Raw genomic sequence first — 9,021 nt, 5'->3', positions numbered from 1 at the left:
CTATGGTTTGTTTTTCTCTGTTGATATTCCAAAAAATATGACACCTTTTTAAGGGACTTGTTCACATGTTTTTGTTTTTTGAATAATGACAATTTTGTTTTAATACAATAATTGAAAAATGAAAATACGTACTGAAACAACCATATAATTGCATGCAGGAATGTTATGAGAAAAAACGAAAAAGTTTTCAAATCTCAGTCTGTGAACAGTTCTGATGAAAAATATACTTTTGCTTGTTTAAAACTCGAGTGCAAGTATACTTGTGTTATTTAACTGAAGAGACTAATTTCTTGTTCCTGACGATCAGTACTATCAATGAAGCGGTCAAACGTTCACTTCAATCATAGGTGGAAGTACTAGTCACCTGTGTAATTTCTGTAATGCTCATCTGAAACTGAAATGTTGGCAAAAGACAGTAACCGCTACCACTCGATTGCCTCAGGTACTCCTTAAAAGTACCCCAACTTCTAATAAGTATTTTTAAAGGGACCTTCAACCAGATTGACGAAAAGAAAAGAACAATTCTAAAATACAGTATTTTTTTTTACAATTATCAGTTTATATTGATTAAAATATCACGACTGGTATATTACATAACTTCAAAAAAGTTAATATTTTCAGTATATTCGGTAATCAAATTTCGCGATGTGAAATTGAAAGTACATCGCGAAAATAGGTGACATATCGATATACACTCTATAAATAACGCAAGTAGATGATCATTTTATATGTAAAATATATACAATTCACTACGCATGCACATTTTGTATTCCTGGGTTTACCACGTGACGATGATGATCAATCTACTTGCGTTTTTATAGTTAACTGGTATAGTAGTTACCTGTTAGTGGTACATATACGCAGTAAAATTGTATTATCGAATATATGAAAATATGAAAACGTAACAACTTTTTCAAGTAATGTAATATACCAGTCGTGATATTTTAATCAATATAAACTAATAATAGTAAAAATTCGGTATTTTAGAACTTTTCCTTTTTTCGTAAATCTGGTTGAGGGTACGTCCCTTTAAGTATACTACAAAGAACTCGGGATGCAGACAATATACTTAAAAGTAGCATGGAGTATGTCAGGGTGCCTTTAATCGTACTTTCCATACCAGGGGTACTTTGTAGTACATGAGTCAACAATGAACAATTAAGAACCATTAACACCATCAAACTGAGGTTGATAGTAATGTGATAAGGAGCATGCATGATTAACCAATTGGCATTCTTCACAAGCAGTCTTCACGGTTATACATTTAAAGCTTTTTAAATGTTAGTTATTTTTGTCCTGGGTTAACATGTGTAATACAGCTCAGTTGTTAGATCACGTACTGTGCTGTTGTTCCAACTGTCGCGGGTTCGAGCCCTGTATTGGGTGAAATTTTCCTCCGAAATCTACTTTTAAGCCCTTGTTCACCAACCGATTCTTAGACTTCAATATAGAAATAAATAATATTCTTAAAACTTTAATGTACTGAAATAACTTGAAGTTAAATCAAGTGTGGCAGTTAGCACCTTTAATAGTATATTATTTGTAAAAACAACATGCTAATGACATAAGCACCATTTTGGGCCTGTATATATACGAAAACTCTGGTATTTCTATTGAGTATAAGACTTTTCTTTATTCTTAAGTCTAAGAATTGGTTGGTAAGTTTACTTATCCCTGTACGCCTCTGAACCATATTCAGTCATCATATATAGAAGAATACTTAAGTCTACATGCTGAAATATTTGACTTTTAAAATACACCAAATGGATCGTGTTACTATTGTTCAAGAGCCTCTACTATTACGTACTAATAATAATATTAAGATCAAACAACAATTACAATCAAATTTCATCACATGAACAATACTTTTTCTATTTATGACTAGCAAAATTCCAATTAGGTCCCCTTATTTTTTCCATAAATACAACAAAACTTACCGTCACTTTACTTTGAGTTAATCGAGACTGAGATCATCCGCAGTCAGAAAGCCAGGCTTTCAAAAAAATGTTTGTGCTATGCTGCAATTAATCGAGTAGTAAGAAAATGATGTCAGTTTTATATAAACAAAAATTGTAACATATATAGGATATTTAATGATTCAAATATATAAAGATGAAATCGTTCACCATAAGCAAATCATTTTTTCTTTTTGTAAACGTAAGTAAAATATATATATATATATATATATATATAATTGCGAACAAAGGTTGAAGGTAAAATACTTGTTCATTATATTGTCATAAATATGCGTGCTTAACAATGTAATAAATGACTAGTGGGAAGAAAATGCATATCCCTACCATTCTTCCTCAAGTAACCCCAGCTTCCCACTTGGTTGCTCCACCACCTATTCTTAACCATGGAAACGGATTTGTTTCACACAACAGCCAGGCAAGGCCAGTTCGCATTCAAACAGCCAACCGCTTCCGTTTCAATCCTATGGCCAGGGAAGATGCGACTTTTGGACACCAGTCTAGTTTTGGGTCCGGATTCACGAGCCCTAGCACAGGAGGGTACCAGTCTAGGTACCAGTCTGGTATGACGAGTCCAGAACCGAGCTACGCTGGCTCGTTGACCGATATACCGCATGGTCCTGGACCATTTTCAAAATTCGTCCACAATATTGGAGATGACGAAGAAGACCGTGAGTTGTGGGCCCTTTTTTCTCCGTCCAAGACCGTTGAGAAGTGCACGGTGATGATGGATACGGACCTAAAGGTCTGCAAGGGCTTTGACTTCGTTGATATGATCCACGTGATGGAGGCTTCCAATGCCATTAAGAATCTGAACGGGTACTTCTATAAGGGCATAAGTGTGTCGTTCAAACACAAGAAATAACGTTAAAACGACTGTTTGTTTGGGAGTGGCACAAATTTATGCTAAATAGAGATTTGGCGTCACTTTCTTTAAATATTAATTCTACTTATAAGGCATTGATACCCGAATTTATGTTTTTCAAGTTTTTTCCTTATTTTCTACCAATTTTTTCAATAAATAGTGTTATTGATGATGTCAACAGATCTCGATCCAATTAAGTTTAAGTTTTCCTTTCGATTTGTGGAGTATTGTTTGATCATAATGCAAACAAATTTGTTTGATAATTTAAAACCTTATATTAACTATAAGGTTTTTATTTTACTTGTTTTTGTTTGTTAAATTAACATTGGTGCATTCTTGATTATCGCGAAATTCTTTGTTAAAGTTTTATTCACAGTGCTGTTAATGTTAAACAGATAAATAACCACATGCATGCTTATATCATGGAAAATTGTTCAAACAGTTTTCATTTATTTTGATCTTGTGTTGGCGAGTTTATGTCTAATAGATATGTTTTTGAAAAAACTGCTAGAAATTAAAGGGTTCCTGTTAATGGCTGATAATTTTTATCCTTCAATTCATTTTCATATGTGGTAATTCATTTGTTTAAACAAAAACTATCAGCATGAACGTTCCTTATATTGTTTACTCTTTGTAAAATATTAACTTGTTTGCCTATATGTATTTGTAGTAATAGATCGTTTTAAAACAGCAATAAACATTGTAGACATTGTCACATGTGCCTTGTTTGCTTCAAACGTCAGTTGTTCGAGAAATACATATTAAATCCACTGATACAAACATGTAAGACATATGAAGAAATCAATGAACTTTGAAATGGCTATGATAGTTCTTAGTCTAAAATTAGGTTTTAATAACAGCAAGTGAGGTTTCATATACTAAGAACTAATCATGATTGAGATTGTCCACAGTAAAAGAGCCAAGCGTGTAAAACATGTTGTGTTATGTGTAATAAGAAAATGATGATGCTGTCATCAAAATGTATGCTAACCTATGGTGGGAAAAAAGTGACATAATATGTGCGATGAAGTTTTATAGCATTTTTTTGAAGTTGACATATTTGTAATATTCTCCACTCGTTCTCAAATCATCAGGAAAATTAACTGGTAGACTTAAGTATCAGTAAAATTGTATTGAGCACATTGTGCTCAGGTTAGCTAATACGATTTTCAGTGAAATCAAGTTCTTGTTTTTCATTAAAATGTTTTAATACACTGAAAATCATATGAATGATAAAACGTTTTTTCCATGAAATCTCGACTTCAAAGTTGATGAAATTTCAGCTTTAAAGAGTTGGTTTTTCGCACTTGTCTGAGAATAGGATGGGTTATTATAAGACACCTGAATGATGCCAACAAGACCACAATTTTCATAATTTGCACCGTATAATATTCCTTCATTGAATTCTAGAACATGACCACGATTGGGCATACAGTTTCTTTCTGATGCTGAAATATTAACCAGACACAAGTATTGTCATTTAACCCTCTATGTACTGGCATGGTGTTTGAGAAAGAGAAGCCACACGTTCATACATTTTTTTCAGTTTCTAGATTTGTATGCTCCCGGATCGAATGATCGGGGGCATATTGTTTTTGGCATGTCTGTCTGTCAATCTGTCCCAAAACTTTAACCTTGGTTAAAGTTTTGCGATAATTTTTGCAATATTGAAGATAGCAACTTGATATTTGGCATGCATGTGTATCTCATGAAGCTGCACATTTTGAGTGGTGTAAGGTCAAGGTCATCCTTCAAGGTCAAACGTCAAAAAATACAATACAAGGTAATAAGCTTTAAAAGGGAGATAATTTCTAAACCTGCCAACTGATATATTGAAATTTTATTTCAAAGAGGGGCAAAATGGGCATTGTGTTTCTGACAAACACATCTCCTGTTATTTTCACAATTGTATTAACAAAGGAAAACAACATAAAAAATAAAAAAAATAAAAATATATCAAAGCAATAAACATATGCTCAGAAATTATACACCATATAATTTGCAATTGCAACCAGAATATACGATTTTGCCGGACCAAATTAGTGCAGCAAGTTTATCAAAATTATGCAAAACGAGAATACACATTTAAACCATCTGCCCGAAAATAACTATGTATGATGTCAAGATTGTTTGTTCAATATTCTTTACAGCTTTAATCCACAGTATTTAAGGTCTAAAAATTGCAGTCACTTTTCCTGGGTTAGCTGGAGAAGCAGTACTAAATGCACTTTCCATTTCAATAACTGGCAACTGCCCTACTAGCAAAGGTAGGGGGGAGAAAGGCAATATAAACAAGAGTTTTGCGGCTGGAGACATATGACCCCCTTAACAGGGCTTTGAACTAGTGACCCCAATTTCAATAGGGCATTTGGGGCAATCTAAACTGTCCAAGGCCAGTGCACACATGTGAAGTATCAAGCCAATCGGTCAATTCGTTGACGAGCTATTGATCGGAAACACTTTTCACACTTATTGTGACAGTGACTTTGACCTAGTGACCAATTTCAGTAGGGGTTTTCTACTGTCTAAGGCCAATGTACATGCGATGTATCAAGCCATTCAATCGATTCGTTGCTAAGTATTGATCGAATACGATTTTCCCACTGATTGTGGCAGTGAGCATGACCTTTGACCAAGTGTCCCCAATTTCAATAGGATCATCTGTCCAAGTTCAATGAAGATGGGAAGTATCAAGCTAATTGGTCAATTTGTTGATGAGTTATTGATCGTAAATGATTTTCACTTGTATTTTGACAGTGACCTTGACCATTGACTTAGTGAACTCAATTTTAATAGGGGTCATCTACTGTCCAAGGCCCACGCACATGTGAAGTATCAAGCAAATCGGTAAATTCGTTGAGTTATTGATTTGAAACTATTTTCACACTTACTGTGTTAGTGACCTTTGACCAAGTGCCCCCAATTTCAATAGGGGTAATTACTGTCCATGGCCAATGCACATATGAAGTACCAATCTAATCGGTCAATTCGTTGATGAGTTATTGATCGGAAACGATTTTCACACTTTGTGACATTGACCTAGTGACCCCAATTTCAATTGGGGTCATATACTGGCCAAGGCCAATGCACATGTGAAGTATCAAGCTAATCGGTCAATTCGTTGACGAGTTATTGATTGGAAACAAACTGGTCGACAGACAGACAGACAGACAGACAGACAGACAGACAGACAGACAGACAGACAGACAGACAGACAGACAGACAGACAGACAGACAGACAGACAGACCGATATCCAGCAAAACAATATATTCCCTCTTCTTCGAAGGGGGGGGGGGGGGCATAATATATACTTGCAGGACCATGCTATCTCCACACAAGTTGGAAGGACGGGCGGGAAATCGTACCTGCTATCTTTTAACAAGTAGTTACATGCCAACCGAGCTTAACAGCAAACCTGATGGGCTTACTAGTACAATTTTACAATAAATTGTACTCTAAGTGTTTATCCTCAAGGGAAGATGAATGCAACACGCGATATGCATACACCTGGAGACTTTTCTAACGCATCACTTAAAATCTTATCAATACAGCTCCCTCATTTTTGAACGGCTTGTGTTGAAATTTGGACTAAGAATAATTCAATACATATCTGATAATTCCTGAAAATTTAATTCAAATTGAAAAACAACAAAATATAAAACTTAACAAATAAAAAACGTCACTTCAAAAGTCAAAGTCGCAAACTCACACGTTAAGTTAAAACACTGTGAAAAGTAAAACGCATGAACTTACACGTCTTAATAACTGACCGGCTTTCAACATGACGATTGAGCCATTTTGCTTCTGAATATACATACGAGCCTTATTCATATTGTTTATATTTAATTAATTTATGTTTTTCTTGTGTAAAAACTTACCTAGAATTATGACATTGAAATCAAATTGGAATAACATGTATATCGCCTTTTACTACACTTGGTGATTTTTCTAACGCAACACTTTTAAAACTTACATATCTCAATAATGGGCAAATATTTTTTTTTTTAAATTGCACATGTGATCATTTGACTACACTATGTGCAAGCCAATCTATACATAGACGGTGACGTCACTACGTTATTGTCTGTGAGACCGGTGTTTACACAATGATGTGCAAGCTAACAATAAAATCATTTTCCGTGACGATCGGACGCTTTAGCAAGTGGCAAAGGTAGCCTGTACAATGCAAAATGAATATTCATACGAGCTATTTTGTAAATTAATTTTATGTTATCCTTGTGTAAGAACCCACCTAAAATAATTAAACTTAAATAAAACTAGAATTAAATCGCGTTTCAAAATTTCCACATGCAAAAATATGGAACCACACCTACCCCACGTGCTAAAGCGTCCAATCGTCACGAATGAATGATTTTATCGTGAGCTTGCATAGAATGTAGTCAAATGATCGTATGTAAAATTTTTAATCGAGGTCTTAACTCATAGCTGAGATATTCAAGTTTGAAAAGTGATGCGTTAGAAAAGTCACCAAGTGTATAACACTTAAACAATACAGTATAAATAGTATATAGACAGCTCTAATGCATGCAACCTGGTGTAATATATACTAAATATGTTAAATTTATGTACATATTTCAATGATAAACTGGCCAATGTAGTCGAACAAGCTGTTATAAACACTAGACTGGCCAATATCGTCGCACAAACTCTTAAACCTATTGTTTACATACAGGTTGTCGGCTGCTGTGTACCAGTGCTGAAGTTAAACACGCAGTGGTAATCGTTCCTAGCGTGGCTAACAGCAGACTGACTGGCAGTGATCGTTCCTAGCGTAGCTAAAGCAGACTGGCTTGCAAAACTGCCTCACTACATTAGTTGTGAGCTTACGCTAATGCTAATCAGAATTTGCATTACAACCTATGTTCGACAACACTTTTTTTGTATTAATAATGCTGATTACTGGTCAATATTTTTTATAAACTGATAAATGTTTAAATTTGTTAAAATTCACGGCCCCATGACTGAATATACTTTAGTTTTAAACTTAGTCTAACTGTATTTTTACCAAAAAGAATGCACAACTCAAATATAATGGGAATTTTAATTGGTTAAAGGGGCCTTTAAACAGATGTTTGGCATATATTGAAGCTTGTCATTAAATACTTTTAATTGATAAATTTAAACATTGGACCAAAAAATCTCCATTAAAAAAAAAACAAGAATACAATAATAATACAAAAAGTAACCCTCAACTAGGCTCGGACCACTGACCCCTGGAGTCCTGGAGTAAAAAGTCTCCCGCTAAGACTACTCGACCATCCGTGCTCATGCTATTATCGGACATATTTTTTAGTTATATAAGCAATCCTCGTAGTTTCCCAAAATATAGCGACAACAGAACTTTCCAAATTATTCAATCGTTTGGCGTTGCAACGCTTTATAATTTTTAGGTGTTCAAATCATCAAAAGATGCATATAATGGATATTTTAGAGCATGGTAAATATCAGTATTACTATTTCCTCACAAATATCATAACTAAAACGAAAATTTGCAAATATGAAACAACTTTTTAAAATTTTGTCAATTAACCAAAACGTGAAAAGGCCCATTTAATATTGAAAGTTAAGATTCATAATGAAATCTTTAATTTGCATAGTAGAACTATCTTTTAAAAAGTGGTACCAACAATTTAATTTAAGATGCAATTGTGGTATAGCTCTATAATTTGTCACTTTTGGCTATTACTATTACTTTCTATTTGATATTTCCCTGTGCCATAGATTTTAAGAATATTTTCATCATATCTGCCTATTTGAAAAAAAGCTTTGGTCAGCTTCGAGTTACATTGTCATAAGATTTTTTTATGTAATTAACAGGGCCCAGCACACTTAATATGTGCTCATTACCTTGAAATCTACACAGCTTTCTTGAGCACTCTATGTACATCAAACGTAGAGTAGGGGAAGTTCTGAAAATTAACATTAACACCAACTTCAGGGCCAAACAAATGGGAATTTGACAGTATATATTTTTTATCTTGAATTATCTTAAAAGAAATTTTCGGATGAAATCCATATATCTTTTAATAGAAGAATACCACCAATCTTACAACAGGCATTACTTGAGAATAATCAGTTAGTCGTCATTTACATGTTTTAGTTTAACCCAAGAAGACTTGAGCTAATCAAAATGAAAAGAAACAACATTAGTTGATTTACAA

Source organism: Dreissena polymorpha, chromosome 7, assembly GCF_020536995.1.
Source record: "Dreissena polymorpha isolate Duluth1 chromosome 7, UMN_Dpol_1.0, whole genome shotgun sequence".
In the NCBI taxonomy this organism is placed as follows: domain Eukaryota; kingdom Metazoa; phylum Mollusca; class Bivalvia; order Myida; family Dreissenidae; genus Dreissena; species Dreissena polymorpha.
This window is presented reverse-complemented; position numbering follows the sequence as displayed.